This window comes from Siniperca chuatsi, linkage group LG1, assembly GCF_020085105.1.
Source record: "Siniperca chuatsi isolate FFG_IHB_CAS linkage group LG1, ASM2008510v1, whole genome shotgun sequence".
Lineage (NCBI taxonomy): Eukaryota > Metazoa > Chordata > Actinopteri > Centrarchiformes > Sinipercidae > Siniperca > Siniperca chuatsi.
In genome coordinates, this window is record NC_058042.1 from 2,980,802 (window position 1) to 2,999,900 (window position 19,099).

At 39.0% G+C, this 19,099-nt stretch overlaps 1 protein-coding gene across 8 annotated transcripts in view; it reads left to right on the forward strand.

Annotated features, from left to right (window-relative positions):
• Positions 1-19,099, forward strand: part of LOC122878957 (multiple epidermal growth factor-like domains protein 11) — a 139,741-nt gene that overhangs the window by 13,114 nt on the left and 107,528 nt on the right. For all 8 annotated transcript variants that reach the window (XR_006378604.1, XM_044202534.1, XM_044202524.1 and 5 more), the window contains exon 2: positions 16,508-16,615. The gene's annotated coding sequence lies outside the window, so the exon portion shown is untranslated. The remainder of the gene's footprint in view (positions 1-16,507; positions 16,616-19,099) is intronic.

A 19,099-nucleotide genomic window follows, 5' to 3' on the forward strand; every position in this document is an offset into this window, starting at 1 on the left:
TTCGAGTTTTGAGGATGGCCTGCTCGAGGCGGATTTACGGCTTTGACGTATTCTTAACATTTTTATGGTAAACCTTTCTGTACTCAGAGGGACATATTGTGCCTGGGAAACTTCTATATACCCTTCCTCTGATTGATACTTTTCAATAAAGTGAAGCAAGTTTGTTTTGAATGTTTATTTGTCTCTTGATGTTCTTTCTACCAGGAAATTGACTAACCAGCAGTTGACACAGGTTTTTTTTGCACTTGTGATCACAGGTGATTTCTATTCAATTTACTATGCGACTTTTGAAAACAGTAGGCTGCACCAGTGATGATTTAAATGTGCCATAGTACATGGGGTGAAGTAGCTACAATAAGAGGCATGTTTGAACAGCACTGCGTTAGTGCTGTTGAGAGGTGTTGAGCAAAATACTAAATCCACCACTAACTGCAGAAGCTCTGCTCTGTTCGGCTTAGGATAAGCCAAAAGATAATAATCATTTTAGATCAATTATCTAATAAACAGCCTCTTAAACCCAGTGTGTTCACATTCACAAAGCTGGAAAAAGACTTGTTGTGCTCCGATTAATTTTGAAACGCTTTCAAACTATTGAGGACAGAGTGATTTCAAACATTTGAAGCGCTGATTAGGCCAAAAAGATAAGACATCAACCTTCAACATGTTGCTGGTGGCAGCTATGGTCTTTCACAGTTAGAAATGTTGACTCCCGATAATCCTGCTGCCACCAGGACTATGAGTGCATTTTTTTGAAACAGCAGAACACAGAGCAAAAAATATCTTCCCTCCAGCTGAGGTACTACATTTGAGTTATAAAGTTTTACCTTTCATTATACCACCACAGTGGGGAAAATCATCATAATTTTCGAAAGTCTGGAAGATGCCGAAGTTTTTTTCAAAAAATATTGTTAGTGACAGATCCAAATACAATATTTTCATAGTGAAATATGTCTTAAACAGCTGTCTTGTGCATTGGTTTTGCACTGGGAAAATATGGACTGTACATTTTACGGGGATGAAAACATAATCTCAGAGACACGCGGGGAAACTGTTTTGATGGTATCATCATTGCATTCTCCCTTTTCCTCAGCTATTTAAATCTGTGCTGACTGCGACCACTGTGCTTCTTATGTACACCCTGATGTGTGTGTGTGTGTGTGTGTGTGTGTGTGTGTGTATCAAGCTAAAAACCACCAGTCTACATCAATCACTCCCAAATAATACAAGCCGTTTAGACCAGAGATTCCTGCTGGGCAGGGAGAAAAGATAAATCCTCCTGAAAGAATTGAGACGAGTTGTACAGTTTATTTTACAGTGGATCAGCAAAGGCGATATGTGTTGTGACAAATAAGGATTCTCCAAACAGGAAACAGTAATGTGTATGAAGTAAAATTAGAGAAGCTAAACCAGGCCCATACTTGCACCCATAAAATAGAAAAACCTACACACAAAATTGAGGAAAAGATAAACTAACAACACTTTAAAACCTGCATCTAAAGAGGAAAAAAACATAAACCTACAATCAAGGAAAGCTGACATCTATAAAACAAGAGAGCCTACACCAATAACAGAAGAATCAGCAGCCTGTTAATCCTAGGTGATGTCTGTATTTGTCATATCATGGTCTGAAAAGCTGTCACAAAAGAATTTGTAGCTAATTATTTCGAGCCCTTGTGTGCTCTGTGCCAGACAGATTGAAGCTGTCACAGAAAAGTATTAAATGTGTACAGAACTTGTAGGACAGAGACCGTCATTGTTTTTGTCTTCACTGCTACTCAGACCCGGCGGCCCAAGGCCTTAACACTCAAAACATTTTGGCCTTTTGAAACCTGAAACAGGAAATAAGAGTCTGTTATTCCTCATTGTAAATCCCAATGTGTAATTGCACCATGCCAGTGTAAACAAGCTTTGTTTTTTCATTGTCAAATTTATTGTTTAGGCGTTTGAAGCTGGAACTAACAGTATTGGATAATGCAACTGAATGCAGCTGAATGAATTTAGACACATTTGTGAGCTTGTAAATTATTTCTTGTTACCCATGTGTAAAATTGGACTGAAAACATCCACTTGTGTCTGTCAGTTGTGATATTTCGGATGATATCGTGCCGGAGTGCAAATAGAGGAAATCTACTGCGTTCGAGCATTTGTAATTTTTGAAGCCTTCATTAGGGCTGCATGATTGTCATAAAAATTAACATCGCAATTTGAGAATCATTGTTTTCTCTCAAGATTCTTAAAAACGCCATATTTTAAATTATGAATAAATGAATTGAATTCCATGTATTCATGCACGCAGACCAAACAATATGATTGTTACTGTTTGTTTGTTTTTTTAATATCCATTTGTATGGAAGGCTTAATTTAAGAATAATCAACTAAGTCTCTTGTCTGCCATTGATGAGGTACACCTTTTTAAAAGGGAAAACAATTGTTTTCCTGTGTGTATAATTAAACTTTTACAGCTCACCTATACGCAGATGTAACACCGAGGCCTACATAGTCAGTTATTAAGGGGGGGCGACTTTGACGATCCATTGTTAAGCACACAATAGTTATTCCTCCTCCAAACTCCAACAGGTGAGACCATCTTTCAGTCCTGTGTGATCCTCGGGGGGGAAAACAGTCTACTGGCTCAGTCCTTTCTTGATGAAGTCATTGCTGATAAAAACCGACTGTCAGGCTCATGCACAGTTCCATAGTTTGGCTGAACAATAAATCTGCTATGGCCTCAAAAGTGATGCATATTTCAGATTTGTTTCCCGACTGCTGCTCGACACTTAACACTGGCGTATAACATTAGAGCAGGTGGCGCACGAAGAACCGTCAGGAAGGGCATTGAGTAGCGTTCGTCTAGCGTTTTTCACAGTGCTGATCGGAGCCATTTATCTTGCTAGGTGATGAGTCATAACCTCTGTAGTCTTTTTGTGCTTATGAGAGCTTGTTGGTTTTGGCAACGAACTGTATCAGGCTCCCATTACCGATATTTGTGTGGCCAATTGACAAGGATTTTCTTGGCATTGATAGCTTCATTGTATTTTCTATTTATATATTTTTTGGCACTGTTTCAGGTGTTTGTACAAAGTTGCTGTGTAACCTTTGCTTGCAATGTAATGTGTGTGCTTTTCCCTGTCGTCATTGTCTTTGAATCCAAAAAACTTTAACTAGCAGACTGCAAAACCTTTTACACAACAAGCACATTTTCGTCAGAGCTGGGGATGGACAAATATATTTGTTTTTTCCTCACCATCACTGGGCTTACTCTATTCTAACTGACTAACTTTTTTGTTGTTTCTACAAGGCTTTTTCTTTCACTGTATTTTACTCCCCTGTCTCTAACTCGTTCGATTTATTCTCTACCTGTGCACAGTTTTTCACATGGTTTAACGCACACAACGTTATGTGTTTGTTCAGCCGGGGGGAGGACTTCAAGTTCTTAAAGTGATTAATCGTACAGCCCTAGCATTCATGTGATATTTAAACATTACTGATGCAACTCTAATCATATTGTAATTTAGGTGTCTTTTTGTGATGATTTACTTGCATCAGTTGTATGTTTACCTGGTAATATTTGACGAAAACTGTGCTAAATCTGACCTGTAGGCCTACTTATGGTTAGGTTACAATAGGTCTAGAAAGTTTCAAAAGTGGTATTTTCAAAGTCAAATAGTTCCAGAACATACTAAGTCTTGACAAAATCTATATGGTCCGATACATTCCTGATTGAACCTTTAAAGCCTAGTGCTTAATCAGCATCATACTTAGGCTTCTAATCAATGTAAAGGTGGGAGTAGTGGGGGCCAGCCTGCCTGACAAATTACAGAGAGTGAGTTGTGTGAGTTGTGCCCGGGCTTCAGAAATACCTCACAGCGGCTCGGTTGCCTGACAGGCTTCACTCATGAATTACGCAGCTGACATCGCAGCACTCTCGGGAGAAAAGTTCCTGCTGGGATGTCGAGAGTTTGCATCAGTTGTTTGTTCTTGCAGACCTTGATAAAAGCTCATCGCCTTCACCTCCTTCTCTGTGACTGTACTTTTAGACATAAATGCCTTTTCAAGTCTGGGGTGTGTGTTCGGATTTAAATACAGTAGCCTAACAAAGTAAGCAGGTCTTGTGGTGTGAATAGTTGTTGGCTGTCTTGCGTCCTGAGATTTCATCACTTTGCATGTCATGACAGCATTTTGTGATATAAAAAGGCAGTGTACAGAAACCCTGTCGACCATGTTGTCAGTCACTGTTCAGATTTGTCATTGTGGGTTTGCCCGCCCACACCTCGTTGAGTACACTTCAGTGTCTTTGGTCCTGAGAGAGGCTCCATAATAGAAAAGCAGAAACTGGGGCACCCATGATTCAGAAACCCCTTAGTGTGTATGTGTGAGACTCAGGCCACATCAACTATTTATGCTCTGCAGTCCGCAACCTCATTCAGGCATACGTTCAAAGGAAAGTAACCAGCAGTCATTATACAGCTTGTACTCATTATGCAGAATTGTACATTGATCCTTCTATCATTTGCAGGATGTGTACTAGTTTGTATATTAACACTGCGAGATACTTGGAAAGATTGGAGATTTTTAGTAATGCATCGTACGGTGCACGCTCAATATGTCATCTGGGAAAGCAGGTCAATTACTGAAGGGATTATTTTTCTAATCATAGTGGATAGATTTGTGGTATAAACTAGAATTAGCAGAGCTGTCTGTTGGCAGGAATTCAGTTTTTAGGTTAAATATGCTTATATGCTTCCTGTACAGAAACTCAATGGATAAGACTGATTTAAAAAATAAGGGAATCTATTCTACAGTATGCACTATTTATGAAAAATGTGGATAGATTTTTAGACTTTTTGGGTAATTTTTACTGGCAACACTTTGCTGATTCCTCATTAGTCCACCACCTGACCCCAAATGTTTGACAGTAGGATATAAAATAAGTCCGACAAATGACTCAAAGGTGTGGCAGTTTTTAATTTTAGGTTTCTTCAGCACTGTGTGGTTCCAGAGGTAGTGGTGGTAATCACGACACATTGTGTGAGCACAGGATGTGCAAGTCAAATTTGATCATTTGCTTGATTTGGTGAAATTTAAAGACAAAAAAAAAAAAACCCTTTTTAAGAATCCAGAGCGTTTGCTGAAGAATGGACTGTGATGGACACACGCTGAAGTTTTGGTTTGTAATACAAAGGTACACCCAGTTTGACACTCAGGACATTTATTTTTTTATTATTACAGTTGGTGAAAAGCAGACAAAAGGGGCAAATAAGTCTGTAAGAGTTATGTGGGCAGGCTGATAATCAAAGGGACGTTCAAAACAGTTACAGGCATGCAGGCGGGAACAAATGCTTGAGCACAAGAACAATACAACTAAAATGTTCTAACAAACAACTGAGCTAGGTGATTAGATCAGGTGACGAATGTGAAACTCCATGGGGCGACAAGTGCAGAGGTGAGGCATGACAGGGTCCAAAATGTCAGCAGATGGTTGGTAAAAGCACAAAACTCACAACCTAATATATAGGTAAGCTGGAGAGAGCAGGCGAGGAGGAGGAGGAACTGGAGGCAGCGGACGGAGCGGCCGTCACCATGACACCGGCTTCCCATAGTAACCATCACAAACGTACAGCGCTTGTCACAGGTTGTTTAAACACTGTTGGGCCTTTGTTTGTTTCCCATTACATTAGGGATGGAGACCTAAAGTGGGTTAATTGGCCTTATAGGCAGAAATCAAGGTGCAAATAAAGGATCTATGAATATCATCATTCAGTCAGTGCTAAAACAGCAGCCTCATTACACCTGCCACTCACCTCACACCTCACAACCGTAGCATACTTTAACTCAGTTTAAAACTACGAAGCAGACAGCATAGTCAGTACTTCTACCAAGACTGCACAATCCTCAGGAAATGTTTTTATATTGTTAAAATGTATCTGCATACCTAAATCCTGTGCAGAAATATTAAGGCTTCATATGAGATTAAATTTTGCAAAATTTCAAGAGAGTCAGACTCATAACTATTAAGTTATGGGCACTTAAAGAGTAACTTAAAGGATAGCTTCTCAATTTTGCTAGTCTGTCTTAAAACAAATAGTCAGGTGCCCATATGTACATTGAAATAGGTTTTGCTTGCTGTAATCATTAACATTAGGAGATCTCTTCCTGATGCTCTTTCAGTGTAGCATGATGGGGGACAAAATCATGAGGCTTCAGTACTCTGAGTTAGTCTTTTTTTAAGTATAAAATTCCCTTTTTGTGTTTCCACAGACAGTGGGCAGTGTTTCCCTGTTGAGCTGCAGTGGAAGGATAGTTACTCAAACATTTTTTTTTTAACAAAAACAAAAGATTGTGAACCTAAACCAAACATTGTGAATGCGACAAAGCACATTTCACCCATCTGTAATGCTGGATGTAGTCAGTGGTGAAACTTTCAACCAGAGAGGGCAGCAAAACACTACTTTTTACCCTGTTGTTAAGGTACTCTTTAAGTATTTAGTACCACCTATACAGTAGCTGAAATCAAAGGATATGTATGTGTCAGAATGTGTTCATAAGCTATGGATGGATTTTCATATTATGCTGTCATGGTTGATGTCTTTTACAGGTGCCTCAAAAGTTTTAGCCATGCTTGCCCTGGGGCTCTAGCGATGGAAATGTTGGTTGTTCAGTTGGTTGGTTGACCACTTTGTTCCAGACAGGACGGCTATCACCATGACATCTTTCACAGACATTCATGGTCTCCAGAGGATGAATACAACTGACTTTTCATCTGGTGCCACCAGTTGGTTTACATTTTTGGTTCAGAATGAAATATCTCAACAACTGGATACATTGCCATGAAATTTGGTTCAGATATTCATGTTCCCCACAAGATGAAGTTGAAGTTGTAATAACTTTTGTGATCCTTTAACTTTACATCCAGGACAAATTTCTAGTTGTCCAATACTTTGGTTTAAAGGTGCACTGTGTAAGAATTTAAGAGATTTAAGAGTTTAAAACATTAAATAATATTAATAAATGAATAAAATGAATATCAATAGAACGTGAAGACGTCTATGTATTGTGTTGCAGAGATATCTACTGAAGTTAGCATGCTAACCAGCTAGCCCCAGCCCGTCCTGTCTCGTAATACCACTTAGTACTGCCAGAGGCGATAGTCCGATAGTATAGCTCAGGCCTCCCAGCTGGGAGATGTATCCGAGTGGCGAGTTCGCTACGTTACACAAGCTCTCTTAGCTCTTTTAGTCTAATGAATAAACAAAATAAACTCACAAAATGTCAAGGAAAGAAATATTTGTACTCCAATTTTCCTTATTAAACAGAAAATTACAACCGTATACAATCACCTTGGTACTGTATTCCCTGTCTTCAAATTGGCCTCTGTCGGTCCCGGTCCGGCCGTGTTCACTGGAAGGCTGCTCGGTACCGTTGCCCGCTTGGCCGGCTCCGGTTCTGGTGCTCATTCCGATCTCCGCCAGCATTCACAACTGCCCCGGGCCGGGCCTGAAAACCTCTTCCTCCCTGTAGTCCAAAGCTCCTGTGCCAGGATCGCTAAGTTAGCTGCACAGCTAACTGAGCTAACTAGCTAACGGCTGTTAGCAGCAGTTATGACCTGATATGTGATATGCTGCCCCCTCTTTTTTTGGAGTATGAATTGACAATGACAGGTGGAGAATAGTCTCAATTTATACACAATGCACCTTTATTACCCACAAAAATAATGACATTGTGATGACATGCATCCTTACATGCTAAACTAAGATGGTGAACACAGTAAACCTACCTGCACCTAATACCTGCAAACATCAGCATGTTAAAATGATTATTGTAAGCATTGCCATTGCTAATGTTAGCTTTATTTCGCTTAGAGCCCCGCCGGACCTGCTGTAAGTACAGCCAAACAGAGCAGCTAGCATGGCTGCAGACTCTTTTAGTCTTTTCTCTTTTTTTTTAGTTGGGAATGGGCTATTAGTCATTACTTGAAGATAATGAATAATGCAGCACTTTGGTCTTTTATAATTCTTTGATTTTTTGCATGACTGCATCCATCTGCAGAAGAACATTTTTACTGGAGATTACAGTAGTTTAATCAACTAATTGATGAAGAAATCCTATAACTAATCAAGATTAATCAACTAACAATTAGTTTTGGTTGAGGACAGCCTTGGTCACCACTGGGTCAACTTCAATCACAACAATCACAAAACATTTTTAGTTCTATTGAGCTTGTATGGGCTCCTTGAAAACAACCTTAAAATATCTGCACATCTAAACGTCCGCTTCTCATGTCTTTGAATGTTATTGGATTAAATAATGGCACACTTCATCCTTCTCCCACATGAATCATCACACAGTACATCAATGGCTTTAAGGACAGTGGGAGACAAAGTGGTTACATGTTGCATAATAATTGATTGAAGAGGGCAACAAGAATTGAAGGTTATATTGATAACATTTTTATGTAGACGAATATTTAAAAAAACCCAAAATACATCCACAGAGCTTTTATTACCAATGTGTCATGTCGAAGGTAAATTATAGTTCAGAACTACTGTAAATCTGCTCATTATAGTGTTTAGACCCAAAACGTGACTGTTGTTGAGGGTGTCATCTCATATAGCAGTCTAACGTTAGCCCTATTATGAGACACTTTGCTGAGGTACTTGTGGCTAGCTAGCCATGTAGCCAGCTGCGTTGAGCTCAACAGCTACGGTACTCACGTTAATATAAAAATCTGAAAATACCGACATGATCATACAGTCGTTCTTTCTCCCTGTAGCCATTGTTGCTGTGTGGCACTCAGCTGTTTTTTATAATCCACTATGAGATTTCGACTAATGTTAGGTCAACACTATGCTAACACTAGCTAATGTCAACTTTTACTGTAGCTGTCTATCTAGCGCTGTGGGTTTTAATAGCATCCCTACAATGTACTGTAAGTTACTCTTTGATTGGATTAAAATGTAAATATTTAACTAATGTCTTACAGTGTAAGGATTATTTAAATGTCCTTTTACAGTAAGTGTTGTGCATGGTAATTGCAATATAGGGCCCCTATAATTATTAAATGATGGGGAAATAAGGGTTACCTAAAGCTAGCTTGTCATATCCTCAGATTACTATAGATAACGCTACATGAAACACCACCGCACAAAGTAACCTAAATCTATAGCTAATGTATAGCTACAGTATATGTTGCAGAATTAATTCATGACTCTATCACTCATCACTTGATATGACTGAGTCTCACTCCACTCGACCATGAAATATACAGGTTGTGTAACGAACTGGCAACCACTGGAATGGAAGAGGGGAGGGGGAGTGCATCATCTAGTGGCTGGATGTTATCAATGTTATCAATAGCACCTTTTAAGAATCAGAGAAAGAGCAGAGTAACACAAAACCTGAGAGGAGGAAGCCCATTTACCCTGAAGTGCTCCGATTTTTCAGGTAGAGCATGACATTGATTGGTGATTCACATGGTGAAATCTTGTTTTTGGACAGCCATTATTTTATGTTGTTGACAGCAGTTTATTTGAAGAAGAGTGTAAAAAATGACATTGCCACTGCTCGGTTAAGTCCCCTTCAGCGGCAGAGTCTCTAAACCTTTTTTTAGGCTGCCTTCTGTGTAGAACATTATTCTTCAGCCTACAGTGTACATTTGAATAGCTGCACTTGCAGAATTTCCTGAATATCATGGGACAAGTTATCTTGCTAATATAGCAGTGGGGGTCTGCACTTTGAGATTAGATTTTGCTGTGTCTTAAGAGATTGTGCTGCTTTGTAGTATAACATGTTTACATGGATGATGGATGCTTTTCACTCGCCCACTGCCCTCATCAGGCCTCTCTGTCCTGCAAGGCAGAAACGCTTTCTCAGCTCTCTCTTGCGCACTCAGCTCCTCCTAAAAAGCTATTACTTCATTGTCCTTGATACCAAGAGGGAACTGCAAAACAGGAAAAGCTTGGGTTTTCCTGGGGCTAATTATACATTAAGTTCAAGTTAAATAGCCTCAGGAGCCAAAGACATTACGCACTATGAGGGGTTATAGGAGGCACGGTGGACTGCATTCTGCCTCTAGAAAGTCTGTAATGTTGCATCTTGAGATATAGATTTTTCCCCCACTGTCTCTTGTGATAAAGCCTCCCAAGAAAGGTTGCAAACATAACTTTCTCTGACAACTGTTGCTATTAAGAAGTGAAGGTTGTCCAAATTAGAGATGTCAGGACGTCTGTTTCCACTGGTGGTGGCCCTGGTTATTGTGGTTGTACTGCACAATGATGCAATGTTGTGATTTATGATGACCGTGATCACCATGCAGCACAGTGTCATTTCATCATGTGGCTGGTCCAGTGTCAAACTAGCCAGTGTCTCTTATTACTGCACTCACAGAACAAAATGCTACGGAAATCCACCAAGTGAGACATTCAACAATATCCTACTGGACATATTTACTTTAAAAGGACGTCCATACCTGTCATAGAATATTATGACCTCTTAGACTTGGGCAGTGTGATGACCCATGTGTTCAGTGCTATTTGAAGGATAAGGCTAGCAATATTCCTTATTTCTTACAGTCAACAAATCCTATTAAAAATTACAAAACTAACAATGAATGTAACAAGTGTTGTGTGTGTATCACAGCCTGATGGATCTTCTTCCTCCACTGTTGTCCAGAAACTATTAAAAACCCATCAGCGAGCTGCACTGTTGCACTGGCTGACGTGTTCCTTCATTACCATGAACACACACTGTAGTTTATTCTGACTCAATTCCACATAAACCGTCCTGCCGCTCTAAATACTAGAACTACAAATGTGTATTAATCCACAGCTGAAAGTAGTTCCTAACAAACACGCTATTTACTCCTTTTTGATTAACGTTTGATAAAAACTACAGTGACCAGCTGTTTTAGGAAATTACTGAACTTAAAAAAAATAAAATAATTAACTATATATTTAACTATAAAAATTGACATCTTCAGTAGGAACCAGTGGCCAATGGGCTGAGTGCTACAGACAGGGTAGGGAAGTAAGACAGTATTGAGAGGCGGACCAACGCATTTTTGGTTTTGTGGTGTTTATACTGATTTAACAAGTCCTCGTTCTCTTCCACCATGTTTAGTGATGTTCCAGTACTGTACCCAGCAAGCATTGCATGGTTTGCGAGAACCAACATCAGTTGATAGAAACAAAAACAAAATAAAGTTTGTTAATGTGTTTTAAACCACTCTAACTTTGTTCAGAAAACTGCGATATAATAAATAGTTATCATTGATTATGAAGACACTGATGATCTCACTTTATCACTAGGGCATTACAAATTATTATTGAAACGCCCTGCTGGTCATCGTATTGTATTTGTTGAATATAAAAAAAAATATAGAAGATTACCAGACTTATCCTTTAAGTCACTTAGCGCGCTATAGATGCAGCAGGGGCATGCATTATTATTCTAACGAGGTTCTCACTTTGTAGTTTTTGTGACTTGTAGAGATTTCTGGGCTGTTGTTGAACCTGTTTTGCAAGTTTAATAAGACTAATATTTGAAAACCATCTGCAGTGAAATGCAAGAAACCCTTAATCAACAAAAATAGCATGTCTTAAAGATAGAAGGGACTAAAGTGATCAATTTATTGACCGGGCTCCATGACCATCAATATCATCCCTCCATCCTCAGCTCCCTTTCGCCCATAGGTGACCATTGATCAAGGCAAGATGAAGGGTGAATGGGCGGATTAGGGTGATTTCACAGATTGGTGCATTGCCAATTGAGCGTAGCTCTTAAAGACATCGAGCAGACGTCACTGAGGTTGTGGTCCACTAACTCCACCATCGTAATAACAGCTGCTCATGTTCACAAGCTCATGTCAGGATTTTTTAACTAAAGCCTTGCACTTGAGCGGTGGTGGTGAGTCAGCCCATGCACAGCTGGAGTGAAGACTTAACAGTGTTGATTAGTTAAATTTCTCTATTATTAAAATTACTGTATTCTCTACAAACAAGTAATTAGTTTTCTCTCTTTGCTAAAGGTCATCATCTGGTTGTGAGATATGCTCCCTGTTAGTGTCAGTTTTGGTTGTAGGAAAGAAATACAGTACTTTGACAGCGCTCATGATTTATTAAATGTGTTTGAGGAAAACAGGATCCTGCGCCTGAAAGATCTGAGGTAGTGTTAATATTTCTTTGATGAACCATTTAATTAATTAATTAATTCTGTTGAGTCTGTTATTGTTGTTGTCGTTGCTGAAACATATAAAGCATCTTTCTTATGTTGAGGCGTGATGACCCACTTACGCCCAATCCTATTAACAATTAAGGATCATTGAACACATATTTGGTTGCATTTCAGTGTGTTTGACAGAAGTAGCCCTTTAAATTGTCTAAGATACAATAAACGGTGCGCTGCTTTGCCATCATTTTTTAGTTTAGATTAGTTTTAGTTTAGAGCCCTGGGAGACCATTGAGGAGATTGACTGGTCTCTTTTTACTGTCAGCAAACTGTAACTCTCCATCACGGTGGAGCTGAGTGTTGGCCACAGGGGAGCATACTGGTCAATGAAGCTTTGAGTCACATATTAAAAGGTCCGTAAGGTTGCACATGGCTTTACTAGTCTTTGGTAGCTCAAAAGCCAGAGCATGTGAACACATTTTGGTCCTGGCTGTGGATGTGAATCAACTTCTTGTGACCATTTGGTGTCTCATTATGTGGGAAAACTTGAGATTGACATTGTTAATTATACTGTGGGGGATGATGACCTTTGCTAAGCGTTCATTACAGGAAGCAGCCCATAGGATAGATACAGCATATCCATTGTGCCATGCAGTGAGTAAGTTGTTACAGGGAAAGATGTGTTTGTTAGACTGTATTGAGTCGGGTAAATTAAACCCAAACTGTTGGACCTATGTGTCCTTTTTTGTTTTACATGTTCTCCTCTCTAGCTGCAGTGACAGTATTCTTCATTATTTCCATCAAATACCTGGTTTTGTGTTTGTATTTCATGCTTCACTAAAGCACATATATGCCTACAGCACTTTCAGAACCCCCCTGACTTTTTCTGCATTTTCATTGGGGCGTTTTGTCACTGATCTACACAAAATTAAACAACAAGGTCCCAGTAGAATTTTATATTAACAGAGAATTACAAATCAATAAAAAGTCAAAAGCAGACATATTTTTATTCAAGTTTTCAATGCCATCGAAAAACATTCCAAATTCAATTGAGAAATGTGTTTTTGTTATTATGATTTCGGGTTGTCCGTCCGTCCATCCGTCTGTCCCATTCTCGTGAAGGCGATATCTCAGGAACGCCATGAGGGAATTTCTTCAAATCTGGCACAAACGTCCACTTGAACTCGAGGATGAGCTGAGTAGAATTTTGTTGTCAAAGGTCAAAGGTGACTGTGACCTCACAAAACACGTTTTTGGCCAAAACTCAAGAATTGATCACCATATTTCAGTTGGTCGGACAATGAATTGGTGACACTTTTGACTCAAAGGTCATTGTTACCTCAAAATAGGTTTTTAGCCATAATTTAAGAATGAATTGGGCGATTCCAGATTTCACACACACGCGTTGACTGGGACGACACAATGAGTAAACAATAACTGGCAGAGTACGGGCTTTCCTCCATCTCGTCCATTCTGCCTTTCACTTTCTGCCTCATTCTGAATTTCGAGCGTCATCGGAATCACGTGACTGCAAACAACGTATTGGAGCGCGCCTAGCTAATCGTGATCTGTGAGTGAGTTTCACCTACAGCTCATAGAGAGGCTTTGCATCTAAAAATGTCAGGAGAAAACAAAAGCAGCACATTTTGTGCAGCTATACTCTATAAGAATCCTTCGTTACATAGTGATCAAGTACGTGTGTACCTGTTTAGCCAATACATCTATGATAATACTTCAATAATCAGTTTAAAATTTATATTCACTGGAAATAATACATATGTATCATAATATAGTGATAACTTCCATTTAGCCAAAAAATACACTTTATACCTTTTTTATTCAATTCCTTCCAAGTGTTCACTACATACTGTATATTATGAGTCTGGACAGACGTGGATGGAAACTGCAACTTGACTGGTTGGTGGAGGCCGACAACCGCGGGGCGCTAATTTTAGTTTAATTTGAAAGACTGGGTTTGGGTTCACTTGTGGCCACTTCAACTGACTGAACATCAATTTTAATGGAACACATTTGTCTGTATGAAGTCCGACAGATAACAGCGCAGATCAGAGCAGAAACTCTCTACCATGAAGTTCAAGCAACTGTCTGTAAAGTTTACAGGCAGAGGTGTTGGGAGGCACAGAACTGGAAAAGCATACAAAACAATTTCTGAAATGTCAGTATTTCAAAGGAGCATATCAGGCTCCATCATTATCTTGATTATTAGGCTGCTTCTACAGCTGACCGTCCAAATAACCACAATGATAGGAGACCTTGATAGAAGAGCGGCACAATTTGCAAAAATACACTAAAACATGTTGTAAAACAAAAGTATGGAGTTCAGCAATCTACAACAACAGTAGTTGGCAAATAGACCAAATCCCTCCCACAAAAACATTTATACCTCCCTCGGATGAAAGCTAAAGTCTTCCCTTTTATAGTTTGCATCAAATATTATTATATATATATATATATTATTATATTATAAATATTATTTTTCATAAATAAATATAAATACAAGGCTCTTGTAAATCCCAATAAACAGTACCTCAAATCAAAATATTAGTCAGTAATTTGCGTCTCAAACACAAATAGATGGCAGTCTGGAAGAAGTGGTGTGCTGCTAACTTGTCTCTTTGCAACAGCACTTCAACCATAAATGAAGTAGACCACTGTTTATAATGTGTGGATAACCAGTCAGTTACATCTCCAGTCTCATAGTGAAACACAGAACATACATTCGTATACATGAGTCTTTTTTTTTTTAATGCCTAATGAGTATTAACATAAGCTGCTGTAATTCTGTAAGGCCTTACTAATGGGGGGAAATGGCATCTGCCCACATATACAATTACAGATACAGATACAACAGCTTTTTTATAAATCAATTTTATTCTTAAAATAATATTCAAACACCTACAATGGCATTAACATCTTGCTGTGCGGGGCTTTCACTAGTGGAATGGACTGGACGACTTGGAGGGAAGGGATGGAGGGAACTATAAACGGAGTCAAACAGCCAGTCTGAGTGGACTAAACAGGGGTAGAGGTTTGTGTTTTGGGGCCAAACCACATCAAGACTAGAGACCCACAATTCCAGGATGATACTGACAAAAATTGTTGGTAAAACCAGTATCTCAGTTTAATCCTTTGTGAACCACACAATGCAGCACTTATTTACAAAACACGATTAGGCCTATCTAAGTACATATCAGACGTTAACTTATGATGTAGTGAGAGTTCTGATTAACCTTTGCTGTGAGGATCAGTCCAATAATACAAAAATGTACAAAAATACAAAAACGCCATAAAGTGTTAAGGTTTTAAACCAGTAGATCCGGTATGATTCTCGTCTAAGTAGCAGATGAACTAAATGACCGCCTCTTCTCTGGAGAGAAACCTTTTCTATGCCCACGTTGTGGAAAGATGAAATAGGATGACCCATCAGTAAGAAACCGGTATTTCTTAGTACAATCTGAAACCACTGATCTGAGTGTTTCCTGACCGTTCATTCTAATAGGGTTATTATGGCGTCTCTCTATTTCACCAGTGCTGTTTACTGTAATACATCATATCCTCTTCGCCTATAAACTTATAATACCAGTGTCTGTACCACATCTTGGCAGCTCTGTCTAAGCTCACTCTCTGACAGCTCTGCACTGCAAAACCCCGATGCTGAGACATCCATCAGGCCGGGGAAATATTGTTTGACTAACAATAACAGTGTTTTTATTGATTTTCTGTCGCTGTGAGTCGCTGCTTATGAGAAACAACACCCAATGAACACAAAGTCTACACATGCACACAAACGGAAATGTACTTTCACACAGGCAGGCAAACATTCACATACTGTACACACACATTATAGAGTTCAAAGCTCTGCAGTTCTTTCGTTGTGATGCTGTTTTTTTAATATTTTTTTACTTTTCATGAACTGCAGTGATAAAATATGGCAGAGCTCAGGTAAAACCACTGCTGACTGAATGTTTGATGGTTCTGAATTATCTCTTGGTCTAATCCTAAGGAATATCAGATGGAAGCTTGTACCTGTATGTGCTGAAATTGAATTAATTTGAGGAAGTGAATTCTCTGCAGTTTCGGTGTCCTCAGGTGTATCTAACTAGAAGGTGATGATTAAGACGTTATTGCAATGCAACATTTGGGGGGAAACTACGGTATCTGGGCTGAAAATCTGCTCCATCTAACTCATGAGACTTACTTCTCTTTTCAAAAATATAAGTTTTATCTGAATCCCTTGAAGATAAGAATATACACTGTGTGTCTGTGTGTTCATGATAATACTATATATTTGTTCTTAGTGTATTCCTCTCTGTCTTAAACACAGGTATCCTGAGGTCCTGTCCCACCATCGTCATCCACTGGGGGTCTTTTTCTTGTGATAGAGTTCAGTTTCACAACAGATTACCATTCCTCACACTCAGTTTTGCTCAAGGTAAGCTGCATGTTGTGTGTCCAGGTAGCATTTTTGGTTCCTGACTTACGTTAGGTTTGAATTGTTATCTTTTCAATCAATTAAAATTTAATCTAAGCGGTTTAAGCTGCTTTTAAATTAGCTGAATCGATTGTTTTAGCGTTAATATTAGATATTATGTAGATGTAACTGCCAGCAGAAAATAATGTCAGCTTAAATTATGTAAAATAAGTTCCTCTAAACGTACACCGCTTTAGAGCTGTTTGATAGTAGTCTACCTTTGACTTAGCTAGCTTGTTTCCCCTTACTTCCAGCCTTTGCTAAGCTAGGCTAAACACCTTTTGAGAATTATCTCTATACAGGATGCACAGACATTCGGTATATATTGACCTTTTAATAAAATTTTCATTAAGAAGGCAAACGAGCCCATTTCCCAAAACGCGCCAATGTTTCTTGTTAGCTTGCAAGCCAACACAGTCAAAACACACAACACTATTTGTAAAATTAGCCCAAATTCTGAAACATGCATTACCTATTGGGTACATATTGTGAAGATGGTTTTCCAACTATGAATGTAATTATGTGACAATAGTAAGAACCGGACCTCCTGTTTTCACCTTTTGTCTCGCATATAGCACCAGCTAACTGTTTTGGACAGGGGGAATGTTAAAGTAAGGGTAATGTAGGCAACTGAAACAATGCGATAAAAGTTACATTAAGGATTTCACATTGAAATAAGGAAACTTTAACAAAAAAAGGAATATTTAACTCCCAATAGAAAGATTATTGGCACCAGGTGGGAATTGACTCCCAGTTGTGAGACACGGGTTGGATTTTGTCATTTTATTTAGCATTCTCCCTTTTTCTCTGACGAAGGCTAATATGGGTTTTGAAACTGAAGGGTTTACCTAGTTAAGTCAGGATTCCTCCGAGGAAGAGTGATATGTAAATTCTTGTCAAAATTTGACCAAAGATGGGATCTCATCCTTGGGGACATTCATTTTATTATTTGGGAATTTTGAAAAAAACACTCAATGATACAAGTCATTTTGCTCTGAATAATTTTGCCAAATTATAAACAAAGGCCTCTCTCCCACCCACACAAAATTCTCTGTTATTGTGATTAATGATCAATGATCAATATTTTTGAGAGAAAAATATCTTTTCTGCTGGTGTCAAATACTGATTTTCATGTAGGGAGCATTTCTCATGTATGTTTTTTGTTACTGTGCTCATTTCACAAAATTGCCCGATTTTAATCACATCTGAATATCTGTACATCGGTAGACAACTAGCTAAACTCGCTTGCTAGAGTAAAGCATCATTTTAAGATAAGATTTTTTTTCTAACTGGACATTATGTTGGCAAAATGAAATAAATAAATTGATTCAAAATAAATAAATAAATGAACAACAATACACTGAGAATTAGTTTTTATCCTTGTCTAAACGTGACCCAGCACACACGTGTCTGTCTCTCTTGCTTTACTATGTAATTATTACCATTATCAGACTTTTGTCAGCGATGCAGTTGTTTACGTCATCACCATTGATTCATCTTGTGGAGGCTGATTCACCGCTTCACCTTAATTATACCTGTCTGCAGCCTGTGTCCACATAGCAGACGCCTTTAAGAAAAAACAAAAAAAACATCCAGCTTGTCTGACTTCTCAGTGTCTCCTCATGGCCTCACTCATATTACACATAATGAGAACACTCCACCAGTTGTCCACAAATGAACATCATAATGTCATTCCTTTACGGGACAGCGTGGGTGGGAGAATTTGGCTCGTACCACCTCTGTCACTCAGGGGTTTATTCATCATCACCATGATTTTCCAGCGCTGTCAGTGAGTGTGCTGCTGAAATGGCCCGATGGCATGAGGAATCGGTCCGCTGTGGAGTCTTATGTCACTGTCATGCCCACAACTGCCGTCAACAACACTCCCAGGAAACATTCATTGTGCAAACATTTTGAAGATGTAGGCGCCTCACTGGAAATAGGTTGTTTTGAATTCAGACTGACGTGAAAAAAAACTGGTTTTGGTAATAATTTTGTCAGAAATTTCCATCTGTTTTGCCTTAAATTCTCCCCTTGCATCATAGCCGTAAAGGTGGTGACACATGTAACAATAACAATATCTATGAAGCTAAAAATCGATGCCACCTTTAAATTCTTTTGCACTGAGATTCAGTTTTTCCCATTTGAGGAAAAAAAAAATGACAGCTTCAGTAAAGAGTGATGTTTCCCTGCTGCTGTCTTTACTATTGTAGCTAACCTTTTATGTAAAGCAGTGAGTGATTTCTGTGGAAACAAGATTGGTTGTGTCAGACACACAAGCCCACATTGAGTTGTTGCTTGCAGTGCTGCGTTTGCTGATTGGCATTCTCAGCACTGCTTGCGTGCCCTGCTATTTTATTTGCATGAAGTACAGGAGATTTCAACTTTTAAACAGCACTCTTTTCTCCTGACGTGCATTCAGCCACCCTCCCTGTGCTCCGCAGA